Here is a 25,903-nt window from a genome sequence, read left to right as displayed (position 1 = left end):
AGAAATATCTTTCTTTCTTTAATATATTCAGAGCCTTGGCCTCCAAAGCCTTCTGCAGTAGAGAATTCCACAGGTTCACCATGCTGTCTGAAGAAATCTCTACTCATCCTAGTCCAAAGTGGCATTGTGCATATCCTGAGACCATGACCCTGCTATGGACACCCTCCTGCCAGGGAAACACCACCCCTGTATTCCATCTGTTTAGCCTTGTCAGTATCTTATATGTTTCAATGAGATCCACTCTAGTTCTTTTAAATTCCAATGAAAATGGGACCAGTGAGCAATCTCTCCTCATGTGAAAGACTTGCATCCCAAGAATTGGTTTTGGTGAACTTTCATTGGCTTTCTGGCAAGTATATCTTTTCTCAGGTAAGGAGACCAGAACTTCTCACTATACTGTAGTATCTCATCAAGGTCCTGCACAGTTACAGTAAGACTTCCTTGCTCCTCATTCCTTGGACTGAAGGCCAACATAGCATTTGTCTTCCCAACTGCTTACTGCACCCTTATTGAGTGCACCTATTATTTCCTGTTTAATTCCATCTCTTACCTCACCATGACTGTTTGGAAATCACATAAATGTTTTATACCCCCATGTTGCTGCTTAAATCAATCCAGACTAATTCCACATCTTGATTTTCTGAGTCAATGTATTTTCGTATTATTTCATGAATTTCACTAACATCTATCTCCTTCTCAGTTTTATCTGTCTCTCCTAAAGGTGAATAACCTTATATATTCACTTCCCAGTCTTGGTCACCCTGCAACCATGTGTCTGTAAATGCAATCAAAGCATGCCTATGCACAACAATTTACATTGTTAAATCATCTACCTTATTGTGAATGCTTGGTATATCCATATATCATTCCTTTAGACTTGGCTTTTTGACTTTTGTGCACATTTTTGTACTCCTACCTTATTTGCTGCTAGCTCTTGTTTCTCTTGCCTTCAACTTTTGCCTTCTACTTTTCTATCTTCATTTCTGTCTTTGTGCCTCTCACTCTTATCTCCCTGCTCAAGTTCCCATCTCTCTGCTACTATTATTTAATCCCTCCATCACTCTTCTCACAAGCAACCCTGTCCTGGTCCTGCTAGGGCACAACCCCTCCAGCTTGTAGAGGTCTCATCTTCCCCTGAATTGATGCCAATGTCTCAAGATTCTAGATTTATTCGACACCATTCAGCCAGTCACACATTCATTTGAAGTATTCTCCCATTCCTGATCTGGCTAACATGTGGCATTGGGAGAAATCTTGAACTTGCTACTTTTGTGATCTGGCAGTTTAATTTATTTCCTAGCTTGTAAAACCCCATTCCTCTTTTTACCCATGACATGGACCATGACCTCTGGCAGTTCTCCCTTCCTTAAGTGAGTTGGAACTCTCTGAGGTCTCTAACTTCAGCTTAGAGTTGTGGACTTATACAGAGACTTCCATGTTCCATGTAGTTATCCATCAGAAGTTTTAACTTTCAAGGGAATTCCCATGGAGCTATCTGTGTCTAGACTTCTACATGGTCCCAAGTTGCAACTCCAGTCTACACTGCTGCAGTGACTGCTTTTCCATTAGGAGATCTGGACCACTGTCATAAAGACTATGAAGATATTTAGATGGTTGGTCTCTATGTCCATTTGTCACTCAAGTCCTCACTTCATCACATCAGATTTGGTGGAGTTTAATGCAATCTTCAGCATTAACTGTTGCAGAATGATTGCCTTGTGCAACTCCTGGCATTTCAATTAGAAAGAACCAAACATTTGTCCCATGGGACAAGAAAAAGAAAAGTTATTTTTCTTTTCTTCACTCATACGTTGGCCAGCATTTATTGCCTGCCCCTAATTCTTCTCAGGAAGGTGGTGGGGAGCTGCCTTCTTGAACTGCTGCAGTCCACATGCTGTAGGTACACCCACAATGGCCTTAGGGAGGGAATTCCAGGATTTTGGCCCAGCGACAGTGAAGGAACAACGATCTATTTCCAAATCAGGATGGTGAATGGTTTGGAAGGGAACTTGCAGATGGTAGTGTTCCCAAGAATCTGCTGCCCTTGTCCTTCTAGATGGAAGTTGTTGTGGGTTTGGTAGGTGCTGTTTGTGGAGCCTTTCTGAAGTGCATCTTGTAGATGATACATATTGCTGTCACTGAGCATTGGTGGTGGAGGGAATGGATGCTTGTGGATGTGATGCCAATGAAGAGAGCTACTTTGTTCTGGATGGTGTCAAATTCTTGAGTGTTGTTAAAGTTGCCCCCACCCAGGCATGTGGGGAGTATTCCATTACACTCCTGATTTGTGCCTTGTATATGGTTGCCAGACTTTGTGAAGTCAGGAGTTGAGTTACTCGCTGCAATATTCCTAGCCTCTGTCCTGCTTCTGAAGCTACTCTACGTATATGGCTAGTCCAGTTGAATTTCTGGTCAATGGTAGTCCCCAGGATGTGATACTGAGGGGTGAAGTGCTGCTAACACCATTGAATGAGTAGGATGGTGATTAGATTGTCTCTTGTGGAGATGGTAATTGCCTAGCATTTATGTGGCACGCATGGTACTTGCTACTTGCAAGCCCAAGCCTGGGTATTGTCCAGATCTCGTATTGTAGGGATATTGTTCAATTAAATCATAAAAACTTGAAAATTTCCCAAAGGCTGGCATTTATTTAATGGAGATAACTGCCTAGAATGTTCTTTGAAAGTAATTCCTTTATCAGTCAGACAGCAAAGTAGGTAGATAGCAGATCAGACCAACAGTGAGCACAAAGTGGGTGAAAGAAGAAAAGCTTTCATTCGTCTCTTGTTGAGGTTGACGTGTGGGACCAATCCCTCTGTTCTGGCTACACCAGTTATGATAGGAAGGCCTGACGATGAGGAATCAAAAGAATACCTGCATGACCCCAGGACAAGGTGCCATAAGACTTTGTCATCTGCCCTGCTCTTTATCCGCAATAATTACTTGATTATCATGAATTGATTATTAAAGGTCTGCCCGATCAGTGCAATGATACAATAACAAATGAACTCCACTGTCTGCTCTCTTTATTGCTGTGCGCACCCAGTGAAGTTTGTTCCAGAATAAACCACCATTAGTTTGCCTCGGCTGTTGAATGTTTCATGGACACAGCAAGAATCCCATATTCTTTAATAGAAACTAATCTGTTTCCATAACCTATCAAACCCATTGCTATTTATATTTTGACCTTTTCAAGTACAAACTATCCAGTGCCTAACTGAAATAGACTTACAAAGCAAGTTGGCGAAATTATATCAGTGTCATGCACCATAATAAACATAATTTTTGTGTAGCAAGTTTGAACTTTGTTGTTTATTCAAAACATATCCTTAGGGAGTGCTAAAATTGAGTGTAAAATTTCCTGATTGCAACGTAGATTTATTTACAAAATTTTGTCTTAACGTAGGCTACTCAGCAGGGTACCTTTGACTTTTTTTTTGTTTTTGTGTGATTCAATTCAGTTCAGAGGTTTGTGGCTTCAAGTCACACTCCAGCACAATAATCCATGCTGATGTTGCTGTTCAGTTCTGAGTGATTGTTATGTGTCAGAAGTGTCATTTTTCAGGTGAGATATTAAACAGAGGTTTTGCCTTTTCAGATGAATGTAAAAGAAAATCTAATGGCACTTTTACCAAAACAAGCAAGGAAGTCCTTCTTGGTGTTCTGATCAATATGTATTCTTTAATCAACAGTTTAAAAACCAGTTAAATGGTCACCACACATTTCTGTTTGTGGGATCTTGCTGTACACAAATTGGCAACTGCATTTCCTACATTTCAGCACATCATTGGCTATAAAGCATGTTGGGCTATTGGTGGTTGTGAAATGCTCTATGGAAAGGTCAATGATAGAAAGGTATGATCGTAGCTGAGGCAGGTTTGGTGAGCCAAAGGCAGTTCCTGAGGAGTCTCTGTCTCGCAATTATTTAACAGGTACAAGGTTCTTGCAAGCTGTGTGATGAGAGGGGACTGCAGGGAGGATGAGTGAAGGGACCATAGCATCAAGGTACAGGGATCCATTCAAGGAACTAGGAATGTAGTAGTGGTAAGGGACAATATAATGAGAGGATAGATACTGTTCTCTGCAGTCATGAACGGGAATCCCAAAGGTAGGGTTGCCTGCTTGAAATCAGATTGAAGGCCACCTTCTTGGGGTTTGGAGAGGAATTTGGAATGAGAAGGGTGGGATTCAGTCGTTGTTGACCTCGTTGGTGCCAATGCCATTGATACGACTGAAAAGGAGATGCTGATGAAAGACTTTGAACAGTTAGGCGCTGAACTAAAAAGTAGAACCGCAAGGTAATGATGTCAGGTTTACCATCTGAGCCCTATCAAAACTGGTAGAGAGTAAATAAAGGCAAACTATTAAATGTGTGGCCTGAAGATTGGTGTGGGAGAACTGGCTTTCAGTTCATGGTCAGTTCAGTTGGTAGTCAGAGCTTCTATTTCCAGCATTTACTATTTTTATTTAAGATTTCCAGCATCCTCAAACTTTTGATTTTGTATAAGCATTTGTTTTTGATGAACTCACATGATATTTTACCATTGGATCTATTCAGCAGTAGCAAAGCTGTTAGTACTCCTAAGGCTATTAACACTGCTTTGTGTTATAACATTAAGATTGAACAAATTGCAAAAACACATAGTTGCATTCAAGCCAGCAGATGGTCTGGGTGGTTTTGATAAGATGTCCATAATCTTACTTGATCTGGTAAGTAACCAATGTAAGCAATAGAGTGACTGCCCTTGATATCAATGCTGCCTTTTACTTAGCTTGGCATCAAGGATCCTGAGCAAAACTACAGTCAATGGGAATCAGGAGGATAACTCTCCATTGGTTAGAGTCAGATGGTTGTGGTTGTTGGAGTCATCTCAGTTCCTTAACAGCACCTTCCAAACCCATGACAACAACCATTTGGCTGGACTGGGGCAGTAGATACATGGGAACACCATCATCTGCAAGTGCCCCTGCAATCTAACTTGGAAATACATACCGTTCCTTCACTGTTGCTGGGTTGAAATCCACATTAATAGTATGGTGGGTCTACTTACTACTTGCAGTGGAGCAAGAAAGCAGCTCACAAACAGCATCTCTAGTGCAATTATAGATAGGCAGTAAATGCTGGCCAAGCCTGTGATGCCCACATGGCATGAATGAATGAATTCAAAGAAAGGTTTACTAATTAATGGCGCAGCCAGCCAGAGAAAATCGAAGTAGATGAAACACAATTGATAAACCAACTCAAAGCATGTTTCATTCGCTTGCACTTTTTCTCCAGTAACATCCTCCGTTATTTGAGAGTTGTCGTGATTTATGTCATCAGTATACTACAGGGTGAAGTGTGAAAGCAGTCCCCGAGTCTACCTAAGCCAGAACAGGGTTCAAACACCTTGCTGTTAACGTTATACTGAGCTACACATAAACTGTCTCTCCATTGAGCTAACTGAACACTCTATACATTAATTAAACTTGTTGGTTTTGGTCCTGAATATGGTAAATTTCTCCAGTGATATGGAAAAATGCTGCAAGGATGAGCACCAGGATTTGGGAATAGGAACCTGCGTCCCTCCAGGAAACCTTAAAATGTCTGGGATAATATGAAAGTCATCTTTGGTTCTTATTTTCATAGAAATAAATTCCTTTCATTTGGATACATCCTTCTGAATATGCAACATCCACCTCCCCAATTTCCAGTCAAAACACTGGCTTCACATAGCTGTCGATGGTGGGTTATTTCCTCCTCTTTCTGTTGAGACCGCTCCTTGTTTTCTTTACACCACCGACTGAATTATGTTTGAGATGAACTAAAAATACTTTTTTTTGAGGGGCATTTGATTTTCAGTTTACTGTTAAATCCTTTTCTCTGGATGTATCTTTTATTGACCCTTTCCAGTGACTCATGGTAGGTGCATTTTAATAATCCAGTGTTACCTCAGCCAAGTGACCATTCTTCCTGAATGAGCTTCGACAGTATGTTGGCAGGCTATTTAACTGTGCAGGTCTTCACAGCTGAGCCCAGTACCATTCTTATTCATGTCCACAGGCACACACTTCCAAGGTCAATATTGACATATTCACTTTTAAACTGTCAACAGCTGGCATCAAAGGAATTCCAGTTTCCCAGGATTGGTAATATTTTAAAAATATTGGGTATTAAAATTTTAAAACTATCATGCTGGTACGTAGAAAAATAAATTTACTCCGACTAGGAAGTGCGTAATAATGGTAATATTAACACTATATAACTATTAGTTAGCCCCAGTCTATTTAGAACATGATCATAAAACAGGTAGTTAGTTAGAATTAAGCTTTTGAAGCAATTTTAAATTCTAAAAAGATGAACATAAAGTTGTCGATTTAAAATTATTGCTGAAGTAGAGTCCACATGTTCCTTAAAATAGCATTAGGTAATTTCTCAGAAAATAAATTAATTTGTAGAGTAAATGTAATGGTGAGGTTAGATTAGAAGCAAAATACCGTGGACACTTGAGATGTGAAGTAAAAAAGAAAGTGTTGGAGAAACTCAGCGTTCTGGCAGGATCTATAGAGAGACAAACAGTTAATGTTTTGAGTCTCTTCTTCTTAGTGAGGGTAGCAAGCTAATAATCTGTTAAGGACACAGATAAAGATTTCTTTGGATGAATGGCCATATTTTGTGCTGCAACATTCTATAATACTAATATTATTCTTCAAATTATCTAGTAGTAGGCTAGTATCAGTCAAAGATAGCTTCTGTCTTTTAAAGGAGAGGTGTACTTCGGCTGAAGCAAATGTCTGAATGTATTCTCAAAAGTTATATCCTACCAACTGCACCATTGGTCTCAGATAGTCCTTAATTCATCACATTCCCAACAGTTACCTACCATCATATCTGTCTATCAGGATGCATACCTGATAATCCTATTGCTGCAGTGCAGTCTTGTACTGTTAGCCTCAACACCTTTACACATATATCCAACCACGACAGTCCCAATCACCATAACAGGTACTTTGCACTCACTGCTGTTCTTACTTCATGGATAACATAGATATTAGCTTGCAGGAGGAGGAACACAGACACAAGTTCTGTTGGAGACAACTCATGAACATCTTGATTGATCGTGGTTCACAGTGAATGAACATGCACAGTGAAACCATCCATAAAAGCTTTGATTATTGTCAAGGAGCATGAAAGAGTCCAGCACCAACTTGGCACATGCTTTGTGCACAGATTTAAACCAATCCTTTCCAGTGTGGAAGTGGTGGCTGACTCCTTTAGCACAATAATGAATGCAAACAGGATGCAGTATCAGATGACCAATGTCTCAGGTTCATTTGCAAACAAGCAGAAGACAATAAGAGTCTAAGTGTTAAATTGTGAGCTTAGATTGCTTTCATGAAAAGAACCCTTACTTCATGACCACGGCTGTGGATTACAGTGTGTGAAGGACTTGCAAGCTATCTCAACTGTCCAGCAATCTGTCTTCCGAAATCCATCCTCTGCCAGATTACCAGAAGTGCTGAGAGCCTGTCCTGTGGGACTGGCAGTAACTCCATGGCTCAGAAAACTTATGCCATTTCTCATGAAGACAGTATTTGTCCTTCCACACCTGCCGTAGTGATTTTGTGACCACAGACAGACCATCAGGTGGATTTGTGCCTGGTGTCCTAATGTCTTCATTCAGCCATAATCCACTGCACCAGCTGAAATTGGGCCACCAGAGCAAACCAAAGGCTGGTGAATGGCTGACAAGGATTACTCACTGACCACTGTGCATGGCTGGTGACACTAGTGCCCAACCCACACACAGTTTACAGCATGGAGGAGAAGAAACGGAGGATTTCAGATGCTGGAAATCAGAGTTGCGAGTGTGTTGCTGGAAAAGCACAGCAGGTCAGACAGCATCCGAGGAGCAGGAAAATAAGCCCTTCATTAAGAAGCCCATCCTGAGCATTCTGAATGGATGTGTCCCTTTTCTGAGGGCTCCTTTTCTTCCACTTCTGCCTGCTACATCTAAGCCAGACCAGCAGCTGTCTCTCATGCTGGCTTGCTGCAGTCCACAGCCAATTTGTAGATCCAGTTACTTGAGACCATCCTCTATAACCACTTACAACGTCTTCAACTGATTATCAGTAATCTCCCTCTAGCCTTGCTGCCCCTCCTGGGGTAGCATTGTGTAGGAGCACTAGGATAGGTAAAAACATGTGGAAGAATGGCATTAAATGAATGTCTAAAGGGGATTATTGGCTTTTGAGTGGCATTCCTCGGTTGTTAGAATATGAGTACTTCCATTGAAAGAGTAGTCCATCTCATGGATGTATAAGCCAACCCAATGAAATGATACAGTGAAGTGGACTCAATGATATGGCTGCAATACATAGGAGCTTTGGCAGATTTGTTGCAGTTATAGCATGGACGCATGAGAGTAAAACCAGGCAGGGCCTAGGACAGGGAATTACTAGAGGCCTAATAACAAGGGCTGGAGTTCTCTGGGGCACTGCACTTGGTTTGAAGGCAGGGCCAAGAATAGCATCAGGGCCCAGAATTTCTGTCCCTGCTCCTGAAACTATGGACTATCCCAGTCCTAGAAAGCAGCTAAGTGTAAGTGTACCCTAGAAGAACTGCAGGGAACCTTGCACACCATTGCCTCAACTGTTTGCAGTGATCTTAAATGAGCTGAGCATGTAACCATTCGTGAATTGCTTGCTTAGATATAATCTTCATGGCCACATGGGGAGGCAATTGTGTAATGGTAATGTCACTGGCCTTGTATTCAGATCTCCAGGCTAATGTTTTGATTCACGGGTTCAGATCTCACCATGGCAGATAGTGAAATTTGATTTCAATAAAATCTGGAATTAAAAGTTAGCCTAATTAAGCGTGTTGCTACAGTCGATTGTTGTATTTTTTTTTAAAAAATCAGGTTCATGTATACTCTTTCAGGAAGGGTATTTCTGCTGTCCTTGGCCTGGCTTACACATGACTCCAGACCCACTCAGTGGCTGGGACAATTAGGGATGGAAAATAAATGTTGGTCTTGCCAGCAATGCCCAAATGCGATGACCAAATAAGAAAAAAAGATACAGTCTATCAGCCCTGTCATGTGCGGGAATCCTGCCTTTGAGGGAAAAGCTCAAGCTATCTAGGCCTTTTAGTAGATCTATAGGAATAGAATGTAGTCAGATATCCTCACAAACAAGGCATCCAACTTCTCCATTCTGCAGGTATGTGCGACCAGTGGTGAGATTCTACAAATGCCTGGAAGATCCAGAAGCTTAGAAGTTTGGGGTGACTGTGATCTTCAGTGCAATAGGCCTGGATAGATACTCTTCCACCACTTGGGGTATGATCTAGAAGTACCCATATGCCTCTGCACATCCTTCTGTGGCAGTGCTGCTCCAAGATTGTGAAGAAAGCTAATCCTTGACAAAAATAAAACTATCCTATAAAGGGTGTGAGTTCTTCTGCCCGTCAGGCAACTGGTTTTCTCTGATTCCTGAAGTAGGCTGTAATGATGCTGCATCTTTTCAGTGAGTCCAACTGACCACCCAATAAGTGGGCACCATGGCCACGTGTGCCCTTCAGCCTGTGTTTTCTCAGCCTGGTTGACCTGGTTCAAGACTATTTACACTATCATTCCACAGGTACCTGTGAAATCAGCTTCATTGGACCAATTGCTCTCCATAGCGAAGTCTCTGCATCTTGCATCTCCTCTCTGCTCTTTGATGTTTCTTCCAGTAGGTAACGTCTTCCCAACATTCACTCAACTCAGCTGAGGTGTCAAGGCCCTGAGACAGAGTTCACAAGATTTCTTCTCAGTCAGCTCAATTTTGTAAATATCAAGTTAGGTGTTCTTAATTGGTTACTTACTGCCCGCAGTCAGATCATTGATAACGGTCTGACCCTGCCTCAACCAAACGAGATTGAGGTGGGAATCTGTCAAGCAGATAATTAATACACAACTTCCAAGCGTGTTCTGTCCTTCTCTCTCCATAGCTGCCTCCACGTGGCTTATAATGTTCTGCCCTGAGAATGTTCATTGTAAACACGCTGCAGATAAGCATTGGATCTCAACCCATTTCAGTATTCATACACAACAAACAGAGTTACCGTTTCGAGCCCAGTGACCCTGTTCTGGTCAGTGAAACCTCACATTATTGCAGCGTCTACACAAAGAAGTTAAACTGTCATTGCATTACACTCCAATTGTTTTCACATTCACAATGAGTATACAATTACAGTGCATTCAATATCACTTATACTTAAACATACAAAGTGATTGTGGAATTTCAATACAATCAGTACAGTCATAAATTTCAGATCCTACAAATTTTCTCAGTTAAGCTTGACAGAGCAGTTTTGAGAGGAGACCTGTGACTCAAAATGTATAGAAAGAAAAATATTTTTTCACATAATTTGCCCCTTTATTGGTCTTTTAACATCTTTCATTCAGGCACCTGCTGGGAAGTGTATTGCAAACATCTCCAAGGCCTTCAATGTGAGTGCTGTTCTAGTTCAGGAAGAATTAGAACAGCTTCAGCCCCCCCATAAACACACTTTCTCTTTTGTAAATTCCCATCATCACTCCCATTGCGAAAAATATATTGTGATTGAAAACATTTGTTTCTGCTTCTGAATGTGTTTTATGTTGGTATGTTGTCCCTAAATCAAATTATGGAACTTCATTTATTTCAGTACCGATTATATAATTATCACCAAATGTGACGAATAATTTTTGCTTGTTATGCTTCTACACAATAAGAATATTATGTTATTTCTACAGTTATATTCTGACCCTGGGTGAGGGTCATCGCATTGTTAAGCTCCCAGATGTGGTGGGATGAACTGGCTTCCTTTCTTTATTCTCCCACCCCCTTGGTTGGATACAACACGATTTCGAAGCTCCTTGGATGCTGCTTGAACTGCTGTGCTCTTCCAGCACCACTAATCCAGAATCTGGTTTCCAGCATCTGCAGTCATTGTTTTTACCTAATTTAAAAAGAATCCCTCCCCCTTGTGAATGCCTTTCTCTCAGCCCAAAGGAATTTACATTTTAAAAGGAGTTGTCTGCAAGAGGCAGTTTTCTACTGAGCAGCGAAGATACCCTGCTTTCTCACTATCTCTTCCTGTTGCACTCTCTCTTTCATAGAATCCTTACAGTGTGGAAGCTGTCCACATCAATCCTCCTAAGAACATCCCAACCAGACACACCCCATCTTTGTAACTCTACATTTCCCATGGCCAATCCTTCTAACCTGCACATCTTTGGACTGTGGGAATAAACTGGAGCACCCAGAGGAAACCAGGGTGGACACAGGGAGGATGTGGAAACTTCACACAGACAGTTACTTTAGGGTGGAATCGAACATAGGTTTCTGGCGCTGTGAGACAGCAGTGCTAACCACTGAGCCACCATACTGTCCTCAGTTTGAAGTTTCTCTGATGTGTGATATCTGTGGGTCCCATACAGGAATTTGCCAGACAGTGATTGAATTTACCTTCACAGTCTTCTTCAGTCGATAGTACCCCTCTTTTAAAAAGCAAATCTTTGATTTAAAAGTTAAAAATGTCCACGCTACATCAACATTCTCATCCATAATCATGAAACCCTCAATCTCAAGATATGGTATCTGATTAATAACCAATCTTATTTCTTGCTGTTCTTATTTGCTGTGCAATGTTTGCATGAAATAGATGCTACTCATGGCCAAATATTACTCCCTGTGTTCATTTTTTTTTAATGTTATGTCAGCCTTTAATAAGATGACCAATATAACTAATAGATGCACTTAATTTGTTAATTATTTGTCCATCTTGCACATTTGTAGAAATGTAGAAATTGACAAAAACTACTCTTTCATTTTTATCTTTATTCAGTTTATTAATGAAAATTAGTCTATAAAATTCAGTAGTTAAAATCAGTAAACTTTATCAAAGGGAGAGCTGGGACAGGGCATTAAATGAAACTTGAATACCAAAAGTTGTAAGGAAGTTGAATCAGCATGGGCTGCATCAATAATCCAAGAGCAGACCACTGCACTTTATATAAGAGACTTGGAGGTTGAGCAAGAACTAGTCTTCAAATGTGTGGATGATATCAAACTAACAGAATCGAGAGACAAGAAAATCATGTTCAACATCAACAACTGACATCTATATAATGCTACAATATAAAAGTAATCCAAAGCACATCACTTAGGTGCAGAATCAGCGAAGATGGGTTGAAGATGGAACTAATCTAAAGTGTAGACCAGTTTCTAAATAGTGGGGTGAGTGGAGAGGAGATGCACAAAAGTCCAGTGTCAGAAGAACAGAGTTATGGGGAAGTTGTAGAGTTGGGGGAGATAACAGACCTACAGTGCAGACAAATAATCAGCCAATTAAGATCATGAAGAAAAGCCCAAGGCATTCTTAGTGGAAATGGTGATTCAAATGTAGCTTTTCGGCAAGCAGATGTTTATGTAATGGATTTCTCTCTTGATTTAAGCTTAATCAAGAGGCAAATGTCATGATATTCAGATGTTGCTCCATGGATAAAGCAGTACTATCTGCCATCTATAACAATCCAACCATCTGCTTCAGGAAGTATACTACTTAAGGTAAAAGGTATGCTCGAAGGAATACTGTAACAGTCAGGTAGTAGAGAATGTATACATACTTTGCAATCAAGAATTCTCACTTTTGAGCAAGAATACATAAATTACCCTCAACTTTCTTTTGGCGGGTCAAATGGTTTGACCAGTTAAAGGTTGAGAGCTTGTTCGAACACGGTTGTCTTCAACTGTTTACAGGATTAAAGAAACTCAATACTGAATACAGCATTGTACGTAAAAAAAAAAGGTGCTAAATCATTATGCCATTACACACCCAGGAAGATTTTATATCATTTAATGAAGGAAGTTCAGAAGCACCTTGAGGAAATGACCAAATAAGTGTTACTTGCTCGGTTACAAAACTGATCAAATGGTGCTTGGACGTGGCTACTGTACCCAAACCGCAAGATTCCTTCTGAATTTGTGTTGACCTCATACAGCTCAATGGGGTGTTGGTGAGCGATGTCTCCTTTATTTCCATGTAGATAAGAGTTCAGCCAACTTTTCCAAATATAGAGTTCTCAGGAAGCTCAGTGCAAACAGTGGGTTCCAGCAGCTGTCACTGATCAGAAAATCATTGTCGTTCACAAGATTTGTGACTGTATTTTTGAGATTTTTGCTTCATCAGACTGCCATTTGTTCTATGGACAACATATTGTTACATGTAATAAAGGTAGGCCATTCAGCCATTTGAGTCTGTTTCACCACTCAGTTAGCTCGTGAATGATCTATGGCCTAGCTCCATGTACCTGCCTTTGGCCCATATCCCTCAATACTTTTGCTTGAAAAAAAATCTATCTCAGGTTTAAAATTAACAACTGATCTTGCATTCAAAGCCATTTGTGGAAGAAAGTTTCAAACAACTTCCACCCTCTGTGTGTGAAAGTGTTTCTTCACATCTGTCCTGAACGTCTGGCCCTACTTCTCAGACTATACCCCCTTAGTTATAGAATCCCCAACCAGTGGAAATGGTTTTCCTTTATCTACTGTGTCTCTTCCTGTTAATAATTTGGAAACTTTGATCGAATCTTCCCTTAACCACCACCAAAATGATGGAAGCCCTTGATGATAGGGTGCATCCAGTTCCAAATAATTAAGGGCTGAAGTGGGAATCTTCCAAGGAATCCCTTCACTTCTTGGAATAGACCTTCAACAGTGATGGATTAATGGCAGACACACAAAAGAAAAATCACTCCAGGTTTCCAACTCAGAAATCAGTTCCTGGCCTGCAAAGATTTTTCAGAATCATAGGCAAAATAGTTTGCTTCACTTGGTCTCTACAACAAAACCGTTGAGACAATGCCTGAAGGAAACACAAGGAATGGTCGAGGAACCCAAAATCAAATGGAGAAGACCATTTCTGAAGAAGGGCCACCAGACTCCAAACATTAACTCTGTTTTCTCTCCAGAGATGCTGCCATACTTGCTAAGTTTATCCAGCAATTTCTGCTTATGTTTGTTTCAGATCTCCATCATCTGCTGTTCGTTGTTTTTTTTTAGTGAGGTGTAGACAATCAAATCGCTTTTGAAGAAAAAAGCTGACTTCTGCACAACATTGCTAAACTATTGGTCCACTCCTCTCCAGTGTGGCTTATCACTGATTTGCTGAAGTGCTGATTGTTTAAAAACTGAAGACTTAGCAGCCACCCCATCCATGCCTCCAATCTCCAGATACAGCGAATCAATGAACATAGAAAGGTACAGCATAGAATAGGTCCTTCGGCTCACAATGTTGTGCCGAGGATTAATCCTAATCTAAAATAAAATAACCTAACCTGCGCACCCGTCAAGTCACTGCTGTCCATGTGTATGTCTAGCAGTCGCTTAAATGTCCCTAATGACTCTGCTTCCACCACCACTGCTTGCAATGCTTTCCATGCATTCGCAACTCTGCGTAAAGAACCTACTTCCGACGTCTCCTCTATACTTTTCCCCTAATAGCTTAAAACTATGACTCCTTGTGCCAGTCAATCCTGCCCTGGGGAAAAGTCTCTGGCTATTGACCCTATCCATTCCTCTCACTAACTTGTACTCCTCAATCAGGTCACCTCTCTTCCTCCTTCTCTCCAGAGAGAAAAGTCCGAGCTTAGTCAACCTCTCTTTATAAGACAAGCACTCCAGTCCAGGCAGCATCCTGGTAAACCTTCTTTGCACCCTCTCCAAAGTGTCCGCATCTTTCCTATAGTAGGGCGACCAGAGCTGGAAACAATGTTCCAAGTGTGGTCTCACCAGGGTCTTGTAGAGCTGCAGCAAAACCTCGTGGCTCTTAAACCCGATCCCCCTGTTAGTGAAAGCCTTAACAATCTGATCGCGTTGGGTGGCACCTTCCTCGACAACCTTCATTTCTGTAGCTGTGACACACTCTCTGATTAGCAGTGCTACACTCCCTCCTCTTTTTCCCCCCTCCCTGTTCTTTTTAAATGTTCTAATCCCTGGAATATCTAGCAACCATTCCTGCTCCTGCGAAACCCATATCTCTATTATGGCCACAACATCATAGTCCAAGTACTGATCCATGCTCCAAGTTCATCACTCCTTTTTCTGACACTCCTCCCATTAAAGCAGACACATTTTAACCGATCCCTTTGTTTCATCACATAAGAAAATCTCCTGATAGATTCACTACATCCTGTCACTGCCCCACGTACAACTGCCCCCCCCTCTCAGATATGTACCTCTGGTTCCCACCCCATGCCAAACTAGTTTAAACCCTCCCGAACCACACGAGCAAATCTCCTACCCAGGACATTTGTGCCCCTCCAGTTTGGGTGAAACCTGTCCTTCATGTACAGGTTCCACCTTCCCCAGAAGGCATCTCAATGGTCCTAGTATCTGAAGCCCTCCCTCCTGCGCCAGCCTCTCAGCCACATGTTAAGCTGCATTCGCTGCCTGTTCCTCACCTCATTATCTCGTCGCACCGGTAACAAACCTGAGATCACTACTGTATTCATCCTGCTCTTCAGCTTCCAACCTAGCTCTCTGTAGTCACTTTTCAGATCCTCAAACCCTTTCCTGGCTATATCATTGGTGCTAATATGTACCACGACTTCCAGCTGCTCACCCTCCCTCTTCAGAATCTTGTAAACCTGATCGGCGACATCCTGGATCCTGGCACCAGGAAGGCAAAATACCTTCCCAGCAGCCCTTGCTTTTCCCTGCCCTCTCTCTTCGCCGCACTGTAAAAAAAATGGAGGCACGACTCCTAGGGTAAGTCCTCTGCCATTTCCGCCATGTACACTGAGACTCCACCACCAAAGACATATTTCCCTCCCCACCCCTCTCTGTGTTCCGCAGGGACTATTCCCTCCACGACTCCCTCATTAGGTCCATGTCCCCCACCAACCCACTCTCCACTCTCAGCAACTTCCCATGCCACCGCAAGAGGTGTAAAACCTGCATCCACAACTTCACCCTCATCTCCATCCCAAGGCCCAAAGGATCCTTCCACACCCAGCAGAGATTTTCCTGCATATCCAAACACCTCATCTACTGTGTCCATTGCTCTCAATGTCCTTTCCTCTACTTTGGGGAGAGAAGAGGCCAACCCGCTGAATACTTCAGAGAGCATCTCTATGAGACACACAACAAACAACGCCACTGCCCTGTGGGTGACCACTTTAACTCCCCCTCCCACTTTGCCAAGGACATGCAAGTCCTGGGCCTCCTCCACTGTGGGCGGCATGGTGGTACAGTGGTTAGCACTGCTGCCTCACAGCGCCAGAGACCCGGGTTCAATTCCCACCTCAGGCGACTCTCTGTGTGGAGTTTGCATATTCTCCCCGTGTCTGCGTGGGTTTCCTCCAGGTGCTCTGGTTTCCTCCCACAGTCCAAAGATGTGCAGGTCAGGTGAATTGGCCATGCTAAAATGCCCGTAGTGTTAGGTAAGGGGTAAATGTAGGGGTATGGGTGGGTTGCGCGTCGGCGGGGCGATGTGGACTTGTTGGGCCGAAGGGCCTGTTTCCACACTGTAAGTAATCTTAAAAAAAAAATTCTAGCCCCTCGACACCTGGAGGAAAAATGCCTCATCTTCCACCTTGGGACCTTCCAACCACACTGCATCAATGTCGATTTCATCAGTTTCCTCATCTCCCTTCCCTCTACCTCATCCCAGATCCAACCGTCCAACCTGGCACCTCCCTCTTGAACTGTCCCACTTGTCCATATTCCTTCCCCTTCCCACCTATCTGCTCCACCATCCTCTCTGACCTATCACCACCACTCATCACCTGCATCTACCTATCGCCTACCCAACTATCTTCCCCCCAGCCGCATCCCCCCTCCTATTTATCTCTCAGCCCCCTTCCCCCTCTACCTCCCACATTCTTGATGAAGGGCTTATGCCTGAAACGTTGATTCTCGGCGCCTCAGATGCTGTCTGACCTGCTGTGCTTTTCCAGCAGCAAACTTTTCAACTCTGATCTCCAGTGTCTGCAGTCCTCACTTTCTTCAAAGAAGTTGACTCCCAGCTATATTCACAGGGCTATAAAAATGTACATGAAAAGGAGCAGTTTTACTGTAGGCAGCAGGCCGCACACTATAGTAGTTGTCACCAAACCAGAGAGTTGTCACATTTGAGCCAAGGCAACAAGTATGGATACAGGACCTTAATGGAAAGTGTATGATCATTCAAAGAGCTCCAGACCAATTACCATGTATGGTCTGCATAGCTGAAGGAGTTGTATGAAGTAACTGCATCCCACTGTGATTCAATTGTCTACCACTGCTTGACTGGGACCACCCCATGGAAGAATGTCATAACCTAAATAATTCCCATGTTTCACACCATTAGGAATAGGATCAAAGCCAACAGTCTTCAACCCAGAGGTCTACCAATCTTCCAAGCCCAAACAGGACATGTTCTGGCAGAATTACAAAACTTCCAGACTACCTGGATTTGTGAAATCAGAGACGTGAGGGCAAATTTAATTCTATAAATTACAATAATAGGAAATGTTAGGTCTTACTCCTTTGAGATCCAAAAAAGTCCCTTCCCCTCTCTGACTTCATTTGAAATCATCATATTGATCATTGTTTGATAAACTCCATAATGTTAACCCCTTCAGACTCTTGCACCGTTATACAACAATTTGTGATGTTTCAAGAAGAAATTGAATGAACAAATAGGCAGAAGGGAAATAGAGGACTACGAAGGTTAATTGGGATGAAAAATGGTGAGAAGGGACTTGAGAGGAACAGTGATACTGACTGGTAGGACCACAGGACTTGTGACTGAGCCTTAAATCCAATTTAATCCTTTGTATGTAAACAGAGTTAAGGATGGCTTGATTATAAACAGACTTGATCATTGATGGGGAATTTATGGGTGAGCAAGGAAAGGTGACTGAATGATAGGGCATTGGCAGCAGTATTTTGAATGAAGGGAGGCTTGCAATGGATGGAGGATGAGAAATTTCAGGAAACTGTTAGAATGGTTGAGTTCAGAGGTGACAAAGGCATCATGGATGGCGTTTTCAGTAGAAGGTGGACTGAGGTACAGTTGGAGAAAGTGAGGTCTGCAGATGCTGGACATCAGAGTCAAGAGTGTGGTGCTGGAAAAGCATGGCAGGTCAGGCAGCATCCGACGAGCAGAAAAATTGAGGTTTCGGGATTCCTGATGAAGGGCTTCGGCCAAAACTTCGATTTTCCTGCTCCTCGGATGCTGCCTGACCTGCTGTGCTTTTCCAGCAACACACTTGGAGACAGGTTATATTACAGATAATGATAGAAGGTTTTAAGATAATTTCAAAAGTCAGTATATCACAGCATTATCATCTTTTAGCAATTATTGTGGTGGAGCAAATGTGCAAGAAAGGAAAACACTGATCATGTCTCTATGAACAACAAACAGTTTGGAAACAGAATGCAGAGAACTAAAGCACCCAAACCCCACCAAGCCTCAGGGATAAACATAGTATGATAACTAAAGCCAGTAAAAAGGCAAAATGTGAAAAAGATGAAGGCTGAAACATTAAAAGCTTGATAAATATCTAAAATGCTGTCTAAGGTAAATGTGTAATCTATGTATTTGAATTTTATTATTTTATAAACACAGACTAATGGTGTATTGCATTTTAAAATGAGAACCAGGTTCTATTTAAGTGCAGATATTCTTGAGGGTCAGCTGCAATGCAGCCTCACCGAGGGGCTGAAGAACGGGTGTGGTCACTCAATCACTTCTGCTGTTTTCTGATATTAGAGATCCTTCTCAGAGGGAATAGTTGAAACTAGGTTGGATATCTACATGTAAATTTATTACAACTGGAATACTAAATCAATATTTGTAATAAAACTTTCAATGATTAAAAAATAGTCTTTGTGTGGAACTTAAGTAGAGTTATTGTTGTTGAAACAACACTGTGAAGTAACGGTGACCACTAAGAAATCTAATAAAAAAGGGTCTTGCCAAAGAACAGCCTGTAGATGAAGAAGAGGTGGGAACAAAAATATAGCTTTGGGAGGCTTCAGAGGTGGCAACTTGGATGTGGATTTGGAAAGCCATTGCTATAGATGATGTGGCAATGATTATATAGGTGAAAGTGGAATCAAATGAGGCCAACCTCATTAACCTAGACAAAGGAGGTTCAGGATCGTTGTTTCAGAGGAATGCTGTGTTAAACCTCATCGAGAAAAGGGCTAGTCCAAGAGGAAAGGCTGTGTGAATGGAACTGTCATATTGAATCCCAACTGTGACTTTGCTTAATCTCTTTTCAATCTCAGGATGGATAATTGATTGGAAGGATTCAAATGAGGAAAATATGGACATGGATTTGAGAGGAGGAAACTCACTCAAAAGTCTTGGAGAAAAAAGGGAGTTTCAGGCAGTAAATCGGATTACTTCCAAGGAGGGAAATGTCATTCCCAACACCATATCACCACAACCCTCAGGTAATTAACAGATGAAAAAGCTTGAGATGTGTGTTTACTGTTATGTAGTGCAGATGTGGTTAGAACTCTTTAATGGACTGGTAAATGCTGAATGAGAGTGATGTGGTTGGTGATGTAAATAAGAATGCTGTTTCTAGTTTGTGTTGTGCATCATTGTACCAAACCCTGTTGAAGTGAGGTGTGTCTGTATGGCTGTAGAATCATAGAGTGATAGGGTAATACAGCATGGAAACAGACCCTTCGGTCCAACACTACCACACCGACCAGATATCCAGCATTTGGTCAATTTTCCTCTAACCCTTCCAGGTGCCTTTTAAATGTTATAATTATACTCACCTTTAACGTGGCTCAGTGGTTAGCACTGCTGCCTCACAGCACTAGGGATCCAGGTTCGATTCCAGCCTTGGGTCTCTGTCTGTGTGGAGTTTGCATGTTCTCCCCGTGTTTGTGTGAGTTTCCTCCCACAGTCGAAAGATGTGCAGGTCAGGTGAATTTGTCATTCTAAATTGCCCATAGTGTTAGGTGCTTTTGTCAGAGGGAAATGGGTTTGGATGGGTTACTCTTTGGAGGGTCGGTGTGGACTTGTTGGGCCAAAGGGCCTGTTTCCACACTGTAGGGAATCTAACCTCTTCTCCTCAGGAAGCCTGGTTCTATACAAGCACCACCCTGTACATGAAAAAGTTGGCAGCAGGTCCCTTTTAGATCTTTCCCCTCTCACCTTAAACCTCTAGTTTTGGGCTCCCCTACCCTGGAAAAATGTCTTGGCTATTCATCCTATTCTTGCCTCTCATGATTTTATTAACCTTTACAAAGTCAACCCTCAGCCTCCGACACTCCAAGGAAAACAGCCCTAGCCTATTCAGCCTCTCCCTATAGTGCAAACCCTCAAATCCTGGCAACATCCTTGTAAAACTTTTCTGAACCCTTTCAAGTTTCACAACATTTTTCCTATACCAGGGAGTCTAGAATTGAATGCATCTGCAACATGACATCCTAATTCCTATATTCAACGTTTTGACCAATGAAGGCAAGTGTGCCAAATGCGTTCTTCGCCACGTATTTTCCTACGACTCTGTTTTCAAGGAACTATGCACCTACACCCCGAGGTATCTTTGTTTGCAACACTCCCCAGGATCTTACCATTAAGAATAAAAGTCCTGCCTGGATATGCCTTATCAAAATGTAACACCTCACATTTATCTAAATTAAGCTCCATCTGCCAATCCTTGGCCCATTGGCACATCTGATCAAGGTCCCATTGTGCTCTGAGGTAACTTTCTTCACTGCCCACTGCACCACCAATTTAGATAGATGTCAATGTAAAATTGTATGTTGTGGTTGAGTAAATTACTCCAGTGCTTTTCTAATCTCAATTCTCCAAGGCTAGAATTTATGAATGAGGTGAAGAGCATTGAAGTGCAAATGATAGGCTCTTCAAGTGCAATGCCTCTTTGCTATGGAGAGCATAGCTTCATGTTGAGTTTGTTTTCTTCACCTGTATATCCACAATTAGGTAGCAGAGTGCCACTTGAAGTGATTGGAGGGCTGGATCTGTTGTCATCAGGACACACACCAGTTATCATCATTATGAAGTCTGGCCAGTACCAACTGGCAGCCTTTATGTCACTGGGCACAATGTACTCCACCATCACCCCAACCCACCAAGGAAGTGCTGATTGATGTTCTGAGTCATGTTCTATTTGAGAAGAAGTGAGATCCAAGCTCAATCTTAGTCTCAGCAAATGTTAAGTAGCACAAATAGTTTCCTCAATATGTTTTGCCAAGAAGAGTAATTCTGACCTCTCAGAATTCATCACATTCATCTTTTGTTACATAGACGACAGGATTTTAAGAAGAAAATCCATCTCAACCTTTTTTAGGGCACCTAAGGGTGGACAATAAATGCTGACTTTGTCCAAGAACTCCCCACCTACGTTCGGGTCCAAGAACTCCCCACCTACTTTCGGGACACCACCCACGCCCTCCACCTCCTCCATGATTTTCACTTCCCCGGTCCCCAACGCCTTGTCTTCACCATGGACATCCAGTCCCTGTACACCTCCATCCCCCATCACGAAGGACTCAAAGCCCTCCGCTTCTTCCTTTCCCGCCGTACCAACCAGTACCCTTCCACTGACACCCTCCTTCGACTGACTGAACTGGTCCTCACTCTGAACAACTTCTTTTTCCAATCCTCCCACTTGCTCCAAACCAAAGGATTAGCCATGGGCACCCGCATGGGCCCCAGCTATGCCTGCCTCTTCGTAGGATATGTGGAACAGTCCATTTTCCGCAGCTACACTGGCACCAGTGTAGGACAAGGTGGTACACAACTTAGATTAGATTAGATTACATTACATTACAGTGTGAAAACAGGCCCTTCGGCCCAACAAGTCCACACCAACCCTCCGAAGCGCAACCCACCCATACCCCTACATTTACCCCTTACCTAACACTACGGGCAATTTAGCATGGCCAATTCACCTGACCTGCACATCTTTGGACTGTGGGAGGAAACCGGAGCACCCGGAGGAAACCCACGCAGACACGGGGAGAACGTGCAAACTCCACACAGTCAGTCGCCGGAGGCGGGAAGTGAACCCGGGTCTCTGGCGCTGTGAGGCAGCAGTGCTAACCACTGTGCCACCGTGCCGCCCACTGTAGATAGCAGCATCGACTGCATGTCCTCATCTTCAGGGACAGATGGTGCTCTCTGGCATTGGAGTGGCCATAGCTTGTAATGGGACTAAGATCATTGAAGATGATGACATGTTGCTCCCTAACCCTACTTCTCATATCCCAATTTCTTGCATTTTCCAAATGCTTCTGATTTAAAAATTGCAGATGGGTTAAGGATGCTTCTCCTTCTGTCCCTCTCAGCAACACTTCATTGCAACCTCCCTCCTGCGTTCTTCACCTTTCAGATAGCCAGCAGCTGCAGCCTGACCAGATACTGGCACCAGAGCAAGATGTGATAAATGAAGAAGGACCTGAAGCACTGAGAGTGGTGCTGGACATTGTGCAAACATCAGCAAACATGCCCACATCTGACTTTATGATGAAGGCAAGCATAGCAGCTGAAGATGGTTACAGGCAGGACATGACCCTGAGGAACTCCTGCAGAAATGCAGGTCTGAGATGATTGACATCCAACAGCTATAACCGTTTTTCTCTGTGTCAGGTATGAGTCCAAACAATGAAAAGATTTCCCTGATTCCCACTGTTCCAGTTTTGCTTGAGCTCTTTGATGCCACACTGGGCCAAATGCTGCCTTTATATCAAGGGCTTTTATCTTAAATCTGGAATTCAGCTTTTTTGTCTGTGGTTAGATAAGGAACTTATGCCCAAAACATTGATTCCCCTGCTCCTCGGATGCTGCTTGAACTGCTGTGCTATCCCAGTGCCACACTTTTGAACTCCAATTTTCCACAGTGTTGGGTAGATGCTGGTGTTGTAGCTGCATGAGAATAGGTTAACTAGGTGCAAGGCTAGCTTGGTGCACGTCTCTATTGCTATTACTGGAATCTTACCAGGGCTCATGGCCTTTGCAGTGTTAGTACTTGCTGCAGTTTATTTATATCATGTGGAATAAATAAAATTGATTGACAACTGACAACAATGATGCTGGGAACATCAAGCTGAGGCCAAAATGGAGAGCACTTGGCACTTTGGATTGAAGGCGGATATAAATGCTTCATACAGTCATAGAGTCATACAGCACAGAACCAGTCCATGCTGAAGATAATCCCAAACTAAATTCGTCCCACCTGCCTGCTCCTGGCCCATACCCCTCCAAACCTTTCCTATTCATCATTCATTAAGCAGGAGATATTTTTGAACCCTATTCCTCTGTCAATTGTTTACTAAAAGTGACGGAATGTGACAGGACTGCGGAGCTCAGATTACAATTTGAAGAATCACATTCTTTATTGCAGTGGAAGCAACTTAGTCATGAAATACCATTGCTACATAAACTAAACTATTGTTATGTGTGTATGTGTGTGATTTTACTGTCTGTCCTCAGGTTATCAGGAGGACTCCTGAGACAGGAGGACTCCACACGAAGTCTGAAATTCGAGCTGTCTTCTGGAGAGTCTCTTTCTCTCAATAGGTTCTCCTGCCTTGAATATTTGTAATTCTTCTTTTTATCCTCCTTCTTTCCCAGCCATTAGAATTCAACTGATCAGAGAATTATGCTGTTAATTGATTCATTTCCTGGGCCCATCATGCTAACTGGCCCATAGTCAATGTCTCTTATCTCTTGTCCTTTTCTACACATTAGGGCACGCTTGGTCCACCACCTGCTGGGGGCTCTCTGGCTCCAAATGTAATGGGTATTTTTGTAGTCTTGTTACAGTACAATACTTCAGGGAATACCGCATGTTACAGTTTGTTTCCAGTGAGCACATTGTCCTATAGGAATTGTGATCAGCAGTCGCTAGTAATGAGATTAACTTCTTACTTGGTATCACGTCCTTAGTGAAGCTGGGCTGTCATCCTTAAGCTTCCTTGCTGGCGTTAAGGTAGAGGAGTTGCTTCTTAAAGGGAATATGTTTCTGTCAAGAGTCACTCTCCCCCTTAAGTTCCTCCCTCTTCAAACAGCTGGTCTTCCTCTGTGTTGCCTCTGCATATTTTCCCCTGTCATGCTGAGTCAGAACCAGAGCCTTCACCATTACTCCACCATCATCTCTGGACTCTAGTAATTTTAAATGGCAATGAGGTATTTCTAGTAACTCAGCAGCAGCCATTAGAAATCAACTTTGGGGGTTGTCCTCCCCCTGCTGATCACATGTTCAGCTGTGTGAGGTTAATAGGTGGAGTGTTGAAGATGAATCTGTCTTGCATGCTGACTGATGTCTGATCTGCCTACTCTGCTACACACTGCTACCATCAGCACTAGTGACCGAACCAAAATGGTATCTGATGTGCCCTGTCCTGGAAACGTGGACAGACAGTGTGCATGCCATTTTGGCTTAAAAACAGCTGCGCTGCACACACTTTGATACAGCAATGTTACATTATATGTTCATAAACATGGTTTGGCCTGACGAATAGAAAAATGTGTGTAATTTATAACGCTCTATGCCTTTGGGATGCTGTCAACAAAGAATTCTTGTGACCTGGATCTTTGCTGCAGTGAATGGGTGCCAAAATGCACAGTGAATGGTTTTTGTTTTACTGCAGCACAGCCTCAGTGACCTTGTGGATGCATCAGAGCACAATGGACCAGCTAATTTCTATCAAATCCCCCATGGCAGCTTGGAAGGATCCAGAAGCATAAAAATGTAAGATTGCAATTATGTTGAGAGCCACAGAGCTGTGCTTGCTGAAGATCGCCCCTGCAAATCAGATGCTAAAAGATGGCAGAACTCAGTAACCATCTTTGCATTCATTGCCTGGCACTTAGCACCAGGTAATTGATCCTGAGGCAATAGTTATGTTACCATGGATATCTAATGTCCGGACCATGAGAGTCTATGCATTCTGTACTTCCTTTAAGCCTTCTGCAACTATGTGCTAGAAACAAACATAAACAATGCTGTTAATGCGGAAAATTGCTGAGAATTTGCTGCCTTCTATTATTTTAAGCCCCTGTTCCAAAGAGGAGCAAATAATAATTGCAGTCTTTAACTAAAATTAAATAGAGAGTAATGTTAGTGAATAAATGAATATTACTCATTGTCAGTTACTATCATTAATTAGCCCACTAACAAAAAAAAATGTGATTTTGGTTATTGAATGCCTGAAATTTCTTTTGTCACATTAACAATATTTTTTATTTCTACTGGTGTCTATAGTAATGGGCAAACACAAAGTCCAGTGATATCTTAGTTTTGCAAGCATCAGAATTTAATGAATGGGCTAAAAATGAATTTGGTGCATAATTTGGTAAAATGCATTCTAGTAAAGTTGATTTTTTTTGGTGCAGTGGTGACCACCATTTATCAAAGGTGAAACAAAGCTGAAAACTCTAATGTTAACGGGCCATTTTATTTATTGACAGGATCTCTGTATCTCTCTGTAACTGAGAGCTTTACAGCATTAACAATACCATTTTAAGGTCTGAATTTGACTTTAATTTGATATAAATTTTTTACTTCAGTCCTTCAGTAAATTCAGTCTAGAAACCCTTAAGGAAGACTTTTAATTATATGCTGATGATTAGGTAAACATATTCTCCTTTTTTGCTATGTGCAACAAAGCAGCCAATTCTCCTTTACTGTTAGATTCAACTGGCCAATAGATGTAATAAGTTGTAATAGGAAAAATGAATTGTAATGTGAATGATAACTTAAATAAAAGCTTAAAATGAACAAACGAGCAATAGAGAATGTCATTATCTGAAAAGAAATACATAGCAGTTAAATGAAGTTCAGTGAGTTGGTCCAATTCAATATTGTGATGAGTGCTATTGGAGTGTGGGTAAAAACGTATCAAATTTGAT

At 42.2% G+C, this 25,903-nt stretch overlaps 1 long non-coding RNA gene across 1 annotated transcript in view; it reads left to right on the top strand.

Moving 5' to 3' along the window:
• Positions 1–25,693, top strand: part of LOC122553221 — a 31,812-nt gene extending 6,119 nt beyond the window's left edge. Inside the window, exons 2-3 of the long non-coding RNA XR_006312641.1 lie at positions 19,291–19,458; positions 24,643–25,693. This is a non-coding gene — a long non-coding RNA (uncharacterized LOC122553221). The remainder of the gene's footprint in view (positions 1–19,290; positions 19,459–24,642) is intronic.
• The last annotated feature ends 210 nt before the right edge of the window (positions 25,694–25,903 follow it).

This window comes from Chiloscyllium plagiosum, chromosome 9 (assembly GCF_004010195.1).
Source record: "Chiloscyllium plagiosum isolate BGI_BamShark_2017 chromosome 9, ASM401019v2, whole genome shotgun sequence".
NCBI lineage: Eukaryota > Metazoa > Chordata > Chondrichthyes > Orectolobiformes > Hemiscylliidae > Chiloscyllium > Chiloscyllium plagiosum.
This window is presented reverse-complemented; position numbering and strand designations above follow the sequence as displayed.